The sequence below is a fragment of the Rattus norvegicus genome, chromosome 6 (genome assembly GCF_021556685.1).
Source record: "Rattus norvegicus strain SHRSP/BbbUtx chromosome 6, alternate assembly SHRSP_T2T, whole genome shotgun sequence".
Lineage (NCBI taxonomy): Eukaryota > Metazoa > Chordata > Mammalia > Rodentia > Muridae > Rattus > Rattus norvegicus.
Window position 1 is genome coordinate 126,502,243 of NC_141539.1, and position 19,708 is coordinate 126,521,950.

At 40.8% G+C, this 19,708-nt stretch overlaps 1 protein-coding gene across 1 annotated transcript in view; it reads right to left on the bottom strand.

The window, feature by feature from the left end:
* The window catches only part of Catsperb (catsper channel auxiliary subunit beta), a 288,739-nt gene that overhangs the window by 8,850 nt on the left and 260,181 nt on the right, over positions 1 to 19,708 (bottom strand).

Here is a 19,708-nt window from a genome sequence, read left to right on the forward strand (position 1 = left end):
GTTCACTGGGGGTTCAGTCTTAGCAGGACCCAGGGCTTCCCCTTCCACTGGTGCTCTTACTAGGATATTCATTGCTACCTATGAGGTCAGAGTCCAGGGTCAGTCCATGTATACTCTTTAGGTAGTGGCTTAGTCCCTGGAAGCTCTGGTTGCTTGGCATTGTTGTACATATGGGGTCTCGAGCCCCTTCAAGCTCTTCCAGTTCTTTCTCTGATTCCTTCAACGGGGGTCCTATTCTCAGTTTAGTGGTTTGCTGCTGGCATTCGCCTCTGTATTTGCTGTATTCTGGCTGTGTCTCTCAGGAGAGATCTACATCCGGCTCCTGTCGGTCTGCACTTCTTTGCTTCATCCATTTTGTCTAATTGGGTGGCTGTATATGTATGGGCCACATGTGGGGCAGGCTCTGAATGGGTGTTCCTTCAGTCTCTGTTTTAATCTTTGCCTCTCCCTTCCCTGCCAAGGGTATTCTTTTTCCTCATTTAAAGAAGGAGTGAAGCATTCACATTTTGATCATCCGTCTTGAGTTTCGTTTGTTCTAGGGATCTAGGGTAATTCAAGCATTTGGGCTAATAGCCACTTATCAATGAGTGCATACCATGTGTGTCTTTCTGTGATTGGGTTAGCTCACTCAGGATGATGTTTTCCAGTTCCAACCATTTGCCTACGAATTTCATAAAGTCGTTGTTTTTGATAGCTGAGTAATATTCCATTGTGTAGATGTACCACATTTTCTGTATCCATTCCTCTGTTGAAGGGCATCTGGGTTCTTTCCAGTTTCTGGCTATTATAAATAAGGCTGGGATGAACATAGTGGAGCACGTGTCTCTTTTATATGTTGAGGCATCTTTTGGGTATATGCCCAAGAGAGGTATAGCTGGATCCTCAGGCAGTTCAATGTCCAATTTTCTGAGGAACCTCCAGACTGATTTCCAGAATGGTTTTACCAGTCTGCAATCCCACCAACAATGGAGGAGTGTTCCTCTTTCTCCACATCCTCGCCAGCATCTGCTGTCACCTGAGTTTTTGATCTTAGCCATTCTCACTGGTGTGAGGTGAAATCTCAGGGTTGTTTTGATTTGCATTTCCCTTATGACTAAAGATGTTGAACATTTCTTTAGGGTTTTCTCAGCCATTCGGCATTCCTCAGCTGTGAATTCTTTGTTTAGCTCTGAACCCCATTTTTTTCTTTCTTTCTTTTTTTTTTTTAATTAACTTGAGTATTTCTTATATACATTTCGAGTGTTATTCCCTTTCCCGGTTTCCGGGCAAACATCCCCCTCCCCCCTCCCCTTCCTTATGGGTGTTCCCCTCCCAACCATCCCCCCATTGCCGCCCTCCCCGCACCAGTCTAGTTCACTGGGGGTTCAGTCTTAGCAGGACCCAGGGCTTCCCCTTCCACTGGTGCTCTTACTAGGATATTCATTGCTACCTATGAGGTCAGAGTCCAGGGTCAGTCCATGTATAGTCTTTAGGTAGTGGCTTAGTACCTGGAAGCTCTGGTTGCTTGGCATTGTTGTACATATGGGGTCTCGAGCCCCTTCAAGCTCTTCCAGTTCTTTCTCTGATTCCTTCAACGGGGGTCCTATTCTCAGTTCAGTGGTTTGCTGCTGGCATTCGCCTCTGTATTTGCTGTATTCTGGCTGTGTCTCTCAGGAGAGATCTACATCCGGCTCCTGTCGGTCTGCACTTCTTTGCTTCATCCATCTTGTCTAATTGGGTGGCTGTATATGTATGGGCCACATGTGGGGCAGGCTCTGAATGGGTGTTCCTTCAGTCTCTGTTTTAATCTTTGCCTCTCTCTTCCCTGCCAAGGGTATTCTTGTTCCCCTTTTAAAGAAGGAGTGAAGCATTCACATTGTGATCATCCGTCTTGAGTTTCATTTGTTCTAGGCATCTAGGGTAATTCAAGCATTTGGGCTAATAGCCACTTATCAATGAGTGCATACCATGTATGTCTTTCTGTGATTGGGTTACCTCACTCAGGATGATGTTTTCCAGTTCCAACCATTTGCCTACGAATTTCATAAAGTCGTTGTTTTTGATAGCTGAGTAATATTCCATTGTGTAGATGTACCACATTTTCTGTATCCATTCCTCTGTTGAAGGGCATCTGGGTTCTTTCCAGCTTCTGGCTATTATAAATAAGGCTGCAATGAACATAGTGGAGCACGTGTCTTTTTTATATGTTGGGGCATCTTTTGGGTATATGCCCAAGAGAGGTATAGCTGGATCCTCAGGCAGTTCAATCTCCAATTTTCTGAGGAACCTCCAGACTGATTTCCAGAATGGTTGTACCAGTTTGCAATCCCACCAACAATGGAGGAGTATACCTCTTTCTCCACATCCTCGCCAGCATCTGCTGTCCCCTGAGTTTTTGATCTTAGCCATTCTCACTGGTGTGAGGTGAAATAATCTCCCACTATTATTGTGTGAGGTGCAATGTGTGTTTTGAGCTTTAGTAAGGTTTCTTTTACGCATGTAGGTGCCCTTGTATTTGGGGCATAGATATTTAGGATTGAGAGTTCATCTTGGTGGATTTTTCCTTTGATGAATATGAAGTGTCCTTCCTTATCTTTTTTGATGACTTTTAGTTGAAAATTGATTTTATTTGATATTAGAATGGCTACTCCAGCTTGCTTCTTCTGACCATTTGCTTGGAGAGTTGTTTTCCAGCCTTTCACTCTGAGGTAGTGTCTGTCTTTGTCTCTGAGGTGTGTTTCCTGTAGGCAGCAGAATGCAGGGTCCTTGTTGCGTATCCAGTTTGTTAATCTATGTCTTTTTATTGGGGAGTTGAGGCCATTGATGTTGAGAGATATTAAGGAATAGTGATTATTGCTTCCTGTTATACTCATATTTGGATGTGAGGTTATGTTTGTGTGCTTTTCTTTTCTTTGTTTTGTTGCTAAGATGATTAGTTTCTTGCTTCTTCTAGGGTATAGCTTGCCTCCTTATGTTGGGCTTTACCATTTATTATCCTTTGTAGTGCTGGATTTGTAGAAAGATATTGTGTAAATTTGGTTTTGTCATGGAATATCTTGGTTTCTCTATCTATGTTAATTGAGAGTTTTGCAGGATACAGTAACCTGGGCTGGCACTTGTGTTCTCTTAGGGTCTGTATGACATCTGTCCAGGATCTTCTGGCTTTCATAGTCTCCGGTAAGAAGTCTGGTGTGATTCTGATAGGTCTGCCTTTATATGTTACTTGACCTTTTTCCCTTACTGCTTTTAATATTCTTTATTTTGTGCATTTGGTGTTTTGACAATTATGTGGCGGGAGGTGTTTCTTTTCTGGTCCAATCTATTTGGAGTTCTGTAGGCTTTTGTATGTTTATGGGCATCTCTTTCTTTAGGTTAGTGAAGTTTTCTTCTATGATTTTGTTGAAGATATTTTCTGGTCCTTTGAGCTGGGAGTCTTCACCCTCTTCTATACCTATTATCCTTAGGTTTGATCTTCTCATTGAGTCCTGGATTTCCTGTATGTTTTGGATCCGTAGCAGGTCGCTCGGAGCAGAAAAGTTGGTCTTACCTGTGTTCCTGTGGCTCAAGTTGTTGGTGTGGGGGCTGCTTTTGAGCTCTCCCTGAGGGCGGGAACCAGGAGGGCCTGTGCTGCCTTTTCCTGGAGCCACCATGCACAGGGGTCCCAGATGGTGTTAAGCGTTTTCCTCTGGAGTCAGAAATGTGGGCAGAGTGTACTCTCTTCTGGCTTCCCAGGCCTGTCTGCCCCTCTGAAGTTTTAGCTCTCCCTCCCATGGGATTTGGGTGCAGAGAACTGTTGATCGGTCCCTTCAGGTCAGCCATTTTTTAAAAGAAGATATCCAAGTTGTCAATAAGAACAAGAACCAATCGGAAACATTCAGGAGATGGAAATCACAACCTTGATGAGATAGAATTTTGTATACACTAGGAGATTTTATTGAGCATTGGTAAGGATGTAGACAAATTGTGACCAATTAGTACAAGGTAGAAAAGCAGAACACTGCCAATTTGTAAAACAGCAGTTCCTCATTATGTATTCTCTCCCACGGGGTTTGGGAGCAGAGAGCTGCTGCGGGCCAGGATCCGCAGGTGTGGGTGAGTATGATGTCTTTAGATTACTCAGTACTCATATGTCTGAGGACCTGAAGTATTCATACTGACTTTTCTACTCTTTTTCAGCTATGAACAATACAATTTTGACTGTTTACAGAATAAATCTCCTTTATGTGGTGGTAAAAGAAACACATTTGTGACATTGTGCTTATAGAAAAATAAATAATGTACTTTAAAATTTCATCTTATAAATTGATATTTAGTAAACAAATCATTTGTAAATCAATGAGCATCACTAATAATAATTTTAACACTATTTGTAAATCTCTGATGAAAATAAAATTAAGGTTCTTTTAGACCCAATCTCCCAGTCTTATCCCAAGTATTGCAACAAAACATTAGTAACAGCCTTCCTTCCCCTGCTGCTGCCCAAATCTGCTGTGGATCCCACAAATCATCCCTTCCTAACCTCCTTCCTGCATTCCTCGCTGTTTTCCAGCCCCAAACTCCATCAACCACTTCCTACCAAACTGCAGCGCCCCTCTGCCCAAAACGACGACGACGACGACGACAACAACAACAACAAAAACAATAACAACAACAACAACAAAAACAAAAACAACAGCAGCAGCAAAACCGATATGTTGCCCATAGGCCTTTCATTATGTTCTCCCAACACAATCCCTCAGTCTCTTATCCAGTTTTGTACCAGAACAAATTTGGAATCCTTCCTGCTCCTGTCTCATGTGGGTCCCCCTTGTAACCTTTATCCACGCACACATTGATTTGTCCTAGACCCCAACTTCAGCAGGCAACCCCTGGTAACCCAAGTGCTGATCCTCCCTGGGCAACAAGTAGGCTTAAAGCAGACCTACATATCTCCTATTGCTCCTGATATCCAATCTTCTAAGTCTTATCCCCATCTCTGTAGCAGAAAACCTGCTGTGATTTCCCTTTCTTGTTTGACACTCATCCGAAATGGATCACAATGTCTTTCTTCTCCAACCTTCCTTCGGACAATTCATTTCAGTATCACAGCCTCCAAAACCAGCATGAATAACCTTAGCAGGCCAAGGAAACAGAGGAAACAGAAACCAAAGAAAAAAGAGGATACTTCAAAATGACAAATTCAGAAATCAGCACCTAGACTTTTAATCACCACAAACTCGGATTCTGAGACAGCAGCATAAAAAAACACAATTAACATCAGCTAGGGCAATATGTATCCACTAGAATTCAGTCATCCTACTACAGAAAGTCCTGAATATTCCAAAATAGCAGAAACACAAGAAAATAGATCTTAAAACAGTCTTTATAAATATAATAGTGGTCCTTAAAGAGGAAATAAATATATCCTTTAAAAAATCCAGAAAGGTCCCCAGTGCACAGGGACCCAGGAGAAGGAGGGGCAGGGGCCTTCTGGTTGCTGCACTCATGGAGAGATGAAACCCAGCCCCGAGGAGTGACTTCAGGCCAAAGACCAGAGGTAAGACCAACTTTTCTGCTCCAAGTGACCTGCCTGGTGGACTCAGGACAAAGGCAAAATACCTCTGGTACTCGACACTTCCGGTTTCTAGCTGTTGCCCAAACCTCGATGATCCCAGCCCACAGCTCCCTACTCCCAAACCCCGTGGGAGAGAGAGCTGATCACCCAGATGTATGGGCACTCCTGAGACTGCAAGGTAGGAGAGACCGCCAGTACTGCCCACCTTTGCCCACATCCCTGGCTCAAGAAGAAACTGTATAGGGTCTCTGGGCACAGGAAGATAGGGGCAGTCAAGCTGCAGGAGCCCTGTGGTCGAGACCGCACCCAGATCTGAACATACTTGGTCAAACAGCTCCCTGCACCCAAATCCCGTGGGAGGGAGTTAGACCTTCAGAGGGGCAGACACACATGGGAAACCAGAGGAAACTACTCTCTGCCCACATTTCTGACTCTAGAGGAAAAGGCCTAGCACCATCTTGGCCCCCTGCGCACAGGGACCCAGGAGAAGTAGGAGCAGGTCCTTCTGATTCCCACACACAGGGACACTGAAAGCCAGTGGACAGGAACAATTACACACCTGAAAGCAGAACATTATGTTCCCATAACTGGCTGAAAGAGAACAGGAAAACAGGTCTTCAGCACTCCTGACACACAGTTCTATAGGACGGTCAAGCACCTGTCAGAAATAGCAGAACAAGGTAACACCAGAGACAATCTGATGGTGAGCGGCAAGCACAGGAACCCAAGCAACAGAAACTAAGACTACATGGCATCATCGGAGCCCAATTCTCCCACCAAAGCAAACACTGAATATCCAAACACACCAGAAAAGTAAGATCTAGATTTAAATTCACATTTGATCATGATGCTGGAGGACGTCAAGAAAGACATGAAGAACTCCTTTAGAGAAATGTAGGAAAACACAAGTAAACAAGTAGAAGCCCTTAGAGAAGAAACACAAAAATCCCTGAAAGAATTACAGAAAAACACAATCAAACAGGTAAAGGAATTGAAAATGGAAATAGAAGCAATAAAGAAAGCACAAAGAAGATACCGCCTAGACCTAAAGGGACCTGATCCACAGCTCCCTACACCCAAATCATGTGGGAGGGAGAGCTAAACCTTCACAGGGGCAGACATGCCTGGGAAGCCAGAGGAGACTACACTCTGCCCACATTTCTGACTCCAGAGGAAAACACCCAACGCTGTCTGGGACCCGGTGCACGGGGGCCCTGGGAAAAGGCGGCGCAGGCCCTCCTGGTTGCTGCCCTCACGGAGAGCTCAAAAGCAGGTCCCAGGAGCAACTTCAGCCTCGGGACCACAGGTACGACCAACTTTTCTGCTCCCAGCGACCTGCCTGTTGGCTTCAGGACACAAGCCCACGAACAGCTGAAGACCAGTAGACAGGAAAGACTACATGCCTGAAAGCAGAACACTCTGTTCCCATAACTGGCTGAAAGAAAACAGGAAAACAGGTCTTCAGCACTCCTGACACACAGGCCTATAGGACGGTCTAGCCACTGTCAGAAATAGCAGAAAAAGGTAACACCAGAGATAACCTGATGGCGAGAGGTAAGTGCAGGAACCCAAGCAACAGAAACTAAGACTACATGGCATCATCAGAGCCCAATTCTCCCATCAAACAAACACTGAATATCCAAACATACCAGAAAAGCAAGATCTAGAGTTAAAATCACATTTGATCATGATGATAGAGGACTTTAAGGAAGACATAAAGAACAACCTTAGAGAAATGCAGGAAAACATAAATAAACAAGTAGAAGCCTACAGAGAGAAATCACAAAAATCCCTGAAAGCATTACAGGAAAACACAATCAAACAGGTGAAGGAATTAAAAATGGAAATAGAAGCAATAAAGAAAGCACAGAGGGAGACAACCCTTGATATTGAAAACCAAAGGAAGAGACAAGGAGCCATAGATATAAGCATCACCAACAGAATACAAGAGAAAGAAGAGAGAATCTCAGGAGCAGAAGATTCCACAGAAATCATTGACACAACTGTCAAAGATAATGTAAAACGGAAAAATCTACGGGTCCAAGACATACAGGAAATCCAGGACTCAATGAGAAGATCAAATCTAAGGATAATAGGTATAGAAGAGAGTGAAGACTCCCAGCTCAAAGGACCAGTAAATATCTTCAACAAAATCATAGAAGAAAACTTCACTAACCTAAAGAAAGAGATGTCCATAACCATACAAGAAGCCTACAGAACTCCAAATAGATTGGACCAGAAAAGAAACTCCTCCCATCACATAATAGTCAAAACACCAAATGCACAAAACAAAGAAAGAATATTAAAAGCAGTAACGGAAAAAGGTTAAGTAACATATAAAGGCAGACCTATCAAAATCACACCAGACTTCTTACCGGAGACTATGAAAGCCAGAAGATCCTGGACAGATGTTATACAAACCCTAAGAGAACACAAATGCCAGTCCAGGTTACTGTATCCAGCAAAACTCTCAATTAACATAGATGGAGAAACCAAGATATTCCATGACAAAACCAAATTTACACAATATCTTTCTACAAATCCAGCCCTACAAAGGATAATAAATGGTAAAGCCCAACATAAGGAGGCAAGCTACACCCTAGAAAAAGCAAGAAACTAATCATCTTGGCAACAAAACAAAGAGAAGAAAAGCATACAAACATAATCTCCTATCCAAATATGAATATAACAGGAAGGAATAATCACTATTCCTTAATACCTCTCAACATCAATGGTCTCAACTACCCAATAAAAAGACATAGTTTAACAAAATGGATATGCAATGAAGACCCTGCATTCTGCTGCCTACAGAAACACACCCCAGAAACAAAGACAGACAGTACCTCAGAGTGAAAGGCTAGCAAACAATTTCCAAGCAAATGGTCTGAAGAAGCAAGCTGGTGTAGCCATTCTAATATTGAATAAAAAAGATTTTCAACTAAAAGTCATCAAAAAAGATAAGGAAGGACACTTCATATACATCAAAGGAAAAATCAACCAAGATGAACAATCCTAAATAGCTATGCACCAAATACAAGGGCACCTACATACATAAAAGAAACCTTACTAAAGCTCAAAGCACACATTGCACCTCACCCAATAATAGTAGGAGATTTCAACACCCCACTCTCATCAATGGACATATCATGGAAACAGAAATTAAACAGAGATATAGACAGACTAAAAGAAGTCATGAACCAAATGGACTTAACAGATATTTATAGAACATTCTATCCTAAAACAAATGGATAAACCTTCTTCTCACCACCTCATGGTACTTTCTCCAAAATTGAATATATAATAGATCATAAAACAGGCCTCAACAGATACAGAAAGATAGAAATAATCCCATGTGTACTATCAGAACACCATGGCTAAAGCTGGTCTTCAATAAGAATAAGGGAAGAACGCCCATTTATACATAGAAGTTGAACAATGTTTTACTCAAAGATAACCTGGCCAAGGAAGGTAAAGAAAGAAATTAAAGACTTCTTAGAATTTACTGAAAATGAAGGTACAACATACCCAAACTTATGGGACACAATGAAAGCTGTGCTAAGAGGAAAACTCATAGCTCTGAGTGCCTGCAGAAAGAAACAGGAGAGAGAATATATCAGCAGCTTGACAGCAAACTTAAAAGCTCTAGAACAAGAAGAAGCAAATACACCTAGGCGGAGTAGAAGGCAGGAAATAATCAAACTCAGTGCTGAAATCAACCAAGTAGAAACAAAAAGGATTATACAAAAATCAACAGAACCAAAAGTTGGTTCTTTGAGAAAATCAACAAGATTGATAAACCCTTAGCCAGACTAACCAGAGGACACAGAGAGTGTGTCCAAATTAACAAAATCAGAAATGAAAAGGGAGACATAACTACAGAATCAGAGGAAATTCAAAAAAATCATCAGATCTTACTACAAAAGCCTATATTCAACAAAACTTGAAAATCTACAAGAAATGGACAATTTCCTAGACAGATACCAGGTACCGAAGTTAAATCAGGAACAGATACACCATTTAAACAACCCTATAACTCCTAAGGAAATAGAAGCAGTCATTAAAGGTCTCCCAACCAAAAAAAAGCCCAGGTCCCGAAGGGTTCAGTGCAGAATTCTATGAGACCTTCATAGAAGACATCATACCAATACTATCCAAACTATTCCACAAAATTGAAACAGATGGAGCACTACCGAATTCCTTCTATGAAGCCACAATTACTCTTATACCTAAACCACACAGAGACCCAACAAAGAAAGAGAACTTCAGACCAATTTCCCTTATGAATATTGACGCAAAGATACTCAATAAAATACTGGCAAACCGAATCCAAGAGCACATCAAAACAATCATCCACCATGATCAAGTAGACTTCATCCCAGGCATGCAGGGATGATTTAATATATGGAAAACCATCAATGTGATCTATTATATAAACAAACTGAAAGAACAAAACCACATGATCATTTCATTAGATGCTGAGAAAGCATTTGACAAAATTCAACACCCCTTCATGATAAAAGTCCTGGAAAGAATAGGAATTCAAGGCCCATACCTAAACATAGTAAAAGCCATATACAGCAAACCATTTGCTAACATTAAACTAAATGGAGAGAAACTTGAGGTAATCCCACTAAAATCAGGGACTAGACAAGGCTGCCCACTCTCTCCCTACTTATTCAATATAGTTCTTGAAGTTCTAGCCAGAGCAATCAGACAACAAAAGGACATCAAGGGGATACATTGGAAAAGAAGAAGTCAAAATATCACTATTTGCAGATGATATGAGAGTATATTTACACGATCCCAAAAGTTCCACCAGAGAACTACTAAACCTGATAAATAACTTCAGCAAAGTGGCTGGGTATAAAATTAACTCAAATAAATCAGTAGCCTTCCTCTACACAAAAGAGAAACAAGCCGAGAAAGAAATTAGGGAAACGACACCCTTCATAATAGTCCCAAATAATATAAAGTACCTCGATGTGACTTTAACCAAGCAAGTGAAAGATCTGTATAATAAGAACTTCAAGCCTCTGAAGAAAGAAAGTGGAGAAGACCTCAGAAGATGGAAAGATCTTCCATGCTCATGGATTGGCAGGATTAATATAATAAAAATGGCCATTTTACCCAAAGCGATCTACAGATTCAATGCCATCCCCATCAAAATACCAATCCAATTCTTCAGAGAGTTAGACAGAAAAATTTGCAAAATCATCTGGAATAACAAAAAACCCAGGATAGCTAAAACTATCCTCGAAAATAAAAGGACTTATGGGGGAATCACTATCCCTGAACTCAAGCAGTATTACAGAGCAATAGTGATAAAAACTGCATGGTATTGGTACATAGACAGACAGATAGACCAATGGAATAGAATTGAAGACCCAGAAATGAACCCACACACCTATGGTCACTTGATCTTTGACAAAGGTGCCAAAACCATCCAAATGGAAAAAAGACAGCATTTTCAGCAAATGGTGCTGGTTCAACTGGAGGGCAACATGTAGAAGAATGCAGATCGATCCATGCTTATCACCCTGTACAAAGCTTAAGTCCAAGTACATCAAGGACCTCCACATCCAACCAGATACACTCAAACTAATAGAAGAAAAATTGGGGAAGCATCTTGAACACATGGGCACTGGAAAAAATTTCCTGAACAAAACACCAATGGCTTATGTTCTAAGATCAAGAATCGACAAATGGGATCTCATAAAACTGCAAAGCTTCTGTAAGGCAAAGGACACTGTGGTTAGGACAAAACGGCAACCAACAGATTGGGAAAAGATCTTTACCAATCCTACAACAGATAGAGGCCTTATATCCAAAATATACAAAGAACTTAAGAAGTTAGCCTGCAGGGAGACAAATAACCCTATTAAGAAATGGGAGTTCAGAAGTAGACAAAGAATTCACAGCTGAGGAATGCCGAATGGCTGAGAAACACCTAAAGAAATGTTCAACATCTTTAGTCATACGGGAAATGCAAATCAAAACAACCCTGAGATTTTACCTCACACCAGTGAGAATGGCTAAGATCAAAAACTCAGGTGACAGCAAATGCTGGCGAAGATGTGGAGAAAGAGGAACACTCCTCCATTGTTGGTGGGATTGCAGACTGGTACTACCATTCTGGAAATCAGTCTGGAGGTTCCTCAGAAAATTGGACATTGTACTACCTGAGGACCCAGCTATACCTCTCTTGGGCATATACCCAAAAGATGCTCCAACATATAACAAAGACACATACTCCACTATGTTCATAGCAGCCTTATTTATAATATCCAGAATCTGGAAAGAACCCAGAAGCCCTTCAACAGAGGAATGCATACAGAAAATGTGGTACATCTACAGAATGGAATATTACTCAGCTATCAAAAACAACGACTTTATGAAATTCATAGGCAAATGGAGGGAACTGGAAGATATCCTGAGTGAGGTAACCCAATCACAGAAAAACACACATGGTATGCACTCATTGATAAGTGGCTATTAGCCCAAATGCTTGAATTACCCTAGATGCACAGAACTCATGAAACTCAAGACAGCCGGTCAAAATGCGAATGCTTCACTCCTTCTTTAAAAGGGGAACAAGAATACCGTTGGCAGGGAATAGGGAGGCAATGTTTAAAACAGAGGCAGAAGGAATACCCCACATGTAGCCCATACATATACAGCCACTAATCTAGATAAGATGGATGAAGGAAAGAAGTGCAGACTGACAGGAACCGATGTAGATCTCTCCTGACAGACATAGTCAAAATATGGCAAAAACATTGTCGAATGCCTGCAGCAAACCACTGAACTTAAAATGGGGCCCCTGTTGAAGGAATCAGAGAAAGGACCAAAAGAGGTGAAGGGGCTTGAGACCCCATATGAACAACAATGCCAACCAACCAGATCTTCCAAGGACAAAGTCACTACCCAAAGACTGTCATGGACCGACCCTGGGCTCCAACTGCATAAGTAGCAATGAATAGCCTAGTAAGGGCACCAGTGGAAGAGGAAGCCCTTAGTCTTGCCAAGGCTGGACCCCTAGTGAATGGGATTCTCTGCGGGAGGGCAGTAATGGGGATAGGATGGGGAACACCTATAGAAGGGTGTTGTTGTAAAAATATATAAATAAAATAATTATAGTTGTCTTTTACCCGCTAAGTCCGCACCGGGGTGTCCCAAGATATCTGCTAATTATTTTGGCGGAAACACATCCCAGCTGCACACTTTCTTACACTCAAACCCTCACATAAAAGAACACACAACCCCAATAATCTTTGACCCAATTGGTAAGATATAATTGACCACGTAAACATAGAAAGCCTGGTACCATCCATCCCTTAGGAACATTGATAACAACCTGTAAATACACAGAGCAGAATCTTAACATTACCTGCCATGGCTTCTCACCCTCTCCTCTTCCTGTCTCCTCTCCCTTTCTCTTTCCTTTCTGTCCTAGTCTCCTCCTCTTCCTTCAAACTTCTCTCCTGCCCATCCTTCCTTCTCCTCCAATGATAGGCCTTCTTCTATCCTGTACCAGCCCCTCACCTGTACTTTACAAATTCAGGTGAAGTCACCTGAGTTCTGAGTATGAGACTAAGCAGCTGTCCTTGGGGCCGTAGAACTAGCATCAAAATACAGAAAACTTCAGGGCAAACCACAACAGAAGGGGAGGCGGAGGGATTAGGGGGATGTTGGCCTGTAAACCAGGAAAGCGAATAACATTTGAAATGTAAATAAGAAATACCCAATTTAATAAAGATGAGAAAAAAATCTGTAAAAACACAATGTAAGGATATAATTAAACTGCCTGAGGATCCAGCTATACCTCTCTTGGGCATATACCCAAAAGATGCCCCAACATATAAAAAAGACACGTGCTCCACTATATTCATCGCAGCCTTATTTATAATAGCCAGAAGCTGGAAAGAACCCAGATACCCTTCAACAGAGGAATGGATACAGAAAATGTGGTACATCTACACAATGGAATATTACTCAGCTATCAAAAACAATGACTTTATGAAATTCGTAGGCAAATGGTTGGAACTGGAAAATATCATCCTGAGTGAGGTAACCCAATCACAGAAAAACACACATGGTATGCACTCATTGATAAGTGGCTATTAGCCCAAATGCTTGAATTACCCTAGATGCCTAGAACAAATGAAACTCAAGACGGATGATCACAATGTGAATGCTTCACTCCTTCTTTAAAAGGGGAACAAGAATACCCTTGGCAGGGAATAGAGAGGCAAAGATTAAAACAGAGAATGAAGGAACACCCATTCAGAGCCTGCCCCACATGTGGCCCATACATATACAGCCATCCAATTAGACAAGATGGATGAAGCAAAGAAGTGCAGACTGACAGGAGCCGGATGTAGATCGCTCCTGAGAGACACAGCCAGAATACAGCAAATACAGAGGCGAATGCCAGCAGCAAACCACTGAACTGAGAATAGGACCCCCGTTGAAGGAATCAGAGAAAGAACTAGAAGAGCTTGAAGGGGCTTGAGACCCCATATGTACAACAATGCCAAGCAACCAGAGCTTCCACGGACTAAGCCACTACCTAAAGACTATACATGGACTGACCCTGGACTCTGACCTCATAGGTAGCAATGAATATCCTAGTAAGAGCACCAGTGGAAGGGGAAGCCCTGGGTCCTGTTAAGACTGAACCCCCAGTGAACATGATTGTTGGGGGGAGGATGGAGAGGGGAACACCCATAAAGAAGGGGAAGGGGGAGGGGGATGTTTGCCTGGAAACCGAGAAAGGGAATAACACTCGACATGTATATAAGAAATACTCAAGTTGGGACTGGGGATTTAGCTCAGTGGTAGAGCGCTTACCTAGGAAGCGCAAGGCCCTGGGTTCGGTCCCCAGCTCCGAAAAAAAGAACCAAAAAAAAAAAAAAGAAATACTCAATTTAATTAAAAAAAAAAAAAAACCAAAACCACTGAAGACTTGAAATTGGAAACAAGATCTGTAAAGAAAACCCAAGCCAAGGGTTTCATGGAAATGAATATTTAGATTTGAAGAGGAACTACAGAGGCAAGCTTCTTCAAAGGAATATAAGAAATGGAAAAGAGAATCTTAGGTATTGAAGATATGATAAAATAAATTGATGTCAATTAAAATAATGTTAAATCTAAAAAATTCTGACAGAAAACATCCAGAAAATGCGGGACACTATGAAAAAACTAAACATAAGCATAATAGATGTAAAAAGAAGAAGAAGCCTAGCTCAAATATCCAGAAAATATTTTCAACAAACTAACTGAAAAAAATAGATGCCTATAAAGGTACAAAATGCATAAGGAACACCAAATACATTGGACCAGAAAATAAAGTACCCTTATCATGTAATAATCAAACACTAAACACATAGAACAATGAAATACTGTTAAAAGTAGCATGGGAAAATGACCAAGTACATTAGGATATAGGGGCAGAACATTCAGAGATATACTTGATATCTCAAATGAAGACTCTAAAAGCCAGAAGGGCCTGGATAGATGTGCATTTTAGAGACCACAGATGCCAGCCCAGAGAAGTGATCCATCAAAAGGTCTGACCACCATAGATGGATAAAATAAGATATTCCTTTGATAAAGTTAAAGTTCATCACTATGTATCTACAAATTGGACCCTATAGAAAGTGCTAGAAGGAAAACTACCTCCTGAGTATGTTAACTACACCTATGAAGACATGGGGAATGGATAATCTCAGAGCAGCAGAATCAAAAGAAGGCCTCCTGTGCCCGCTACAAACACATTCATACACATGGCACCCACCACACCAAACACATCAAAAGTAACATGATCCAATAATCCTGAAAGTGGATTTTTAGTAAATAAAATAGCTTTCATAAAGTTAATGCAGGGTGTGTCTAAGCATTTTTAGTGAAGAGTCTCAGTGATGCAGTTAGAATAGTTTCAAATTTTGATTATTTGTTCTCTGTCACAGACCTAAATGCCACATCAGCTAATTTTTAGTTTTAAAATAGTCACCAGGCTCCCCACTTATGAAAATTCACAACTAAATAAATGGCTGGCATATGACTCAATGGGTAGTGTGTGCCACTCAAGTGTGAGTAACTGACTGCATTTGGATCTTAATACCCAAGTGCAAACCAACTGTGGTATCACTAACCCATCAGCCCAATGCTGAGGGCAGAAGAGACTGATCCTGGGAGTTGTTGGCTAATCTAGGGAAGATGGTGACATCTAGGCTCAATGTGACACCTTCCCTCAGTAATAAGGCAGAGAAAGAGTTGAGGAAAACATTGTGTTGTTAACTACTGGCTATACATAAACCTGCATTGGTAAGCACACCTGCAAACACACACCTGCACACACACTTCCACATGTCTGTACTGGCCACCCCATATACACAAACACAAAATTAAAAGACTCACAGATACTCTGAAAACAAAAGCAAAATTATTATACTGAAATGGGATTGTTCACAGGAAAATTGAAACTTTAACATTTTGAGACTTTTCCTGAGGAAAAACAAAGAAAACAAAAGACCTAAACTCAAAGAGAAATAGTAACAGTCAGATACATTCGCATGAGACTAGTCATTGTAAGCCAAAATAGCTGCATGTATTACAGACACCCATGATCAGACCATCATCCTATTAATAATTTTTACTTGTGATGAGAAAAGTTAGTGAGAAAAACAATTATTTCAGAAAGTTTTCAAGTTTAGAAATGAATCACCTAAAAACAACAGAAAGCCCACATACACATGGAAGCTGAACAATGCTCTACTCAATGATCACTTTTAAGAAGAAAAAAGACAGAAATTAAAGACTTTTAAAAATTTAATGAAGGGGTTGGGGATTTAGCTTAGTGGTAGAGCGCTTGCCTAGCAAGCCCAAGGCCCTGGGTTCGGTCCTCATCTTTGAAAAAAAAATAATGAAAATGAAGGCACAGCATACCAAAACTTAGGGGACACAATGAAAGCAGAGCTAAGAGGAGGCACTCATGGCTCTGAGTGCCTCCAAAAAAACTGGAGAGAACACACACTAGCAGCTTGACAACACACCTCACCTGAAAGCTCTAGAACAAAAAGAAGCAAATACTCCCAAGAGTAGTAGATGGCAGGAAATAATCAAACTCAGGGCTGAAATCAACAAAGCAGAAACAAAAAGGACTATACAAAGAATCAACAAGACCAGGAGCTGGTTCGTTGAGAAAATTAGCGAGATAGATAAACCCCTAGCTAGACTAACCAGAGGGCACAGAGACATATCCGAATTAACAAAATCAGAAATGAAAAGGGAGACATAACAGAAACTGAGGAAATTAAAAAGTCATTAGATCCTAACACAAAAGCCTATACTCAACAAAACTGGAATATCTGGATGAAATGGACATTTTCTAGTCAGATACAAGGTACCAAAGTTAAATCAGGATCAGATAAACCATCTAAACAGTCCCATAACCCCTAAAGGAATAGGAGCAGTTATTAAAATTTTCCCAACCAAAAAAAAAAAAAAGTCCAGGACCAGAAGGTTTAGTGGAGAACTCTATCAGATCTTCAAAGAAGATCTAGTACCAATACTGTCCAAACTATTTGACAAAATAGAAACAAACAGAGCATGACTGAATTCCTTCTATAAAGCCACAGTTATGCTTATATCTAAACCACACAAAGACCCAACAAAGAAAGAGAACTTCAGACCAACTTCCCTTATGAATATCAATGCAAAAATACTCAATAAATTTCTTGCAAACAGAATCCAAGAGCACATCAACATAATCATTCACCATGATCAAGTAGGCTTCATCCTGGGGATGCATGGATGTTTCAATATACAAAAACCCATCGGTGTAATCCACTATATCAAAAAACTCAAAGAAAAAACCCCACAAGATTATCTCATTAGGTGCTGAGAAAACATTTGACAAAACTCTACACTCATTGAGGGTAAAAGTCTTGGAAAGATTTGGAATTTAAGGCCCATAACTAAACATAGCAAAAGCAATATATAGCAAACCAGTAGCCATCATCAAACTAAATGGAGTGAAACCTGAAGCAATGCCACTAAAATCAGGGACTAGATAAAGCTGCCTACTCTCTCCAAACCTATTCAATATAATACTCGAAATCCTGGCCCGAGCGATTGGACAACAAAAGGAGGTCAAAGGGATACAAATTGGAGAGGAAGAAGTCAAAATATCACTATGTGCAGATGATATGATAGTATACTTAAGTGACCCCAAAAATTCCATCAGAGAACTACTAAACTTGATAAACAACTTCAGCACAGTGGCAATATAAAATTAACTCAAAGTAGGGAAAAGATATGCTTCACGATTGTCACAAATGGTAAAAAATACTTTGGTGTGACTCTAACCAAGCAAGTGAAAGATCTGTATGACAAGAACTTCAAGCCTCTGAAGAAAGAAATCGAAGATCTCAGAAGATGGAGAGACCTCCCATGCTCATGGATTGACAGAATTAATATAGTAATTGCCAAAAGCAATCTACAAACTTGAAGTAATCCCAATGAAAATTCCAACCTAAGTCTTCATAGAGTTAGATAGAGCAATTCTCCAATGCATTTGGAATAACAAAAAACCAAGGATAGCGAAAACAATTCTCAACAATAAGAAAAATTCTGGGGGAATGACCATCTCTGACCTTAAAGTGTGTTACAGAGCAATCGTGATAAAAACTGCATGGTATTGGTACAGAGCCAGGCACGTAGATCAATGGAATAGAATTGAAGCTCCAGAAATGAACCCACACACCTATGGTCACTTGATCTTTGAGAAAAGAACTAAAACCATCCAATGGAAAAAAGAGCATTTTCAACAAATGGTGCTGGTTCAACTGGAGGTCAGCATGTAGAAGAATGCAAATCGATCCACTCTTATTGCCCTGTACAAAACTCAAGTCCAAGTGTATCAAGGACTTCCACCTAAAACCAGATACATGCAAACTAATAAAAGAAAAAGTGAGGAAGAGTGTCAAATACATGGGCACTGGAGAAAATTTTCTGAACAGAACACCAATGGCTTATGCTCTAAGATCAAGAAACAACAAATAGAACCTCATAAAATTGCAAAGCTTCTGGAGGCAAAGGAAACTGTCAATAGGACAAGATGGCAACCAACAGATTGGGAAGAGCTCTTTACCAATCTTACATCTGATAGAGGGCTAATATCCAATATATAGAAAGAACTCAAGCAGTTATACTCCAGAGAATCAAATAATTCTATTAAAATGGGGTACAGAGGTAAACAAAGAATTCTCAGCTGAGGAATACTGAATGGCTGAGAAGTACCTAAAGAAATGCTCAATATCCTTAGTCATCAGAGAAATGCAAATCAAAACAACCCTGAGATTCCACCTCACACTAGTCAGAGTGGCTAAAATCAGAAACTCAGGTGACAATAGATGTTGGTGAGGATGTGGAGAAAGAGGAATACTCCTCCATTGTTGGTGGGTTTGCAAGCTGATACAACCACTCTGGATATCAGTCTGTAGGTTCCTCAGAAAATTGGACATAGAAGTACCTGAGGACCAAGCTATGCCATTCCTGGACTTATACCCAAAAGATGCTCCAATAGATAACAAGGACACATACTCCACTATGTTCAGAAGTCTTATTTATAATAGCCAGAAGCTGGAAAGAATCCAGATGTCCTTCAACAGAGGAATGAATACAGAAAATGTGGTACATCTACACAATGGAATACTACTCAGTTATTAAAAACAATGACTTCATGAAATTCTTAGACAAATGGATGCAACTGGAAAAAATTATCCTCAGTGAGGTAACTCAATCACAAAAGACACACATGACATGCACTCACTGATAAGTGGATAGTATCAAAAGCTCAGAATACCCAAGATACAATCCATAGACCACATGAAGTTCAAGAGATAGGAATAACAAAATGTGGATACTTCAGTCATTTTTAGAAGGGTAACAAACTACTCACAGGAGGAAATACGGAGACAAAATGTGGGGCAGAAACTCAAGGAAAGGCCACCCCCACCCAGAGTGCGCCCCACCTAGGGATTTACCCCATATACAGTCACCAAACCCAGACACTATCGTGCCAAGAAGGAGCCTGACAGGAGCCTGATATAGTTGTCTCCTGAGAGGCTCTGCCAGAACTTGACAAATACAGAGGTGGATGCTTGTAGCCAA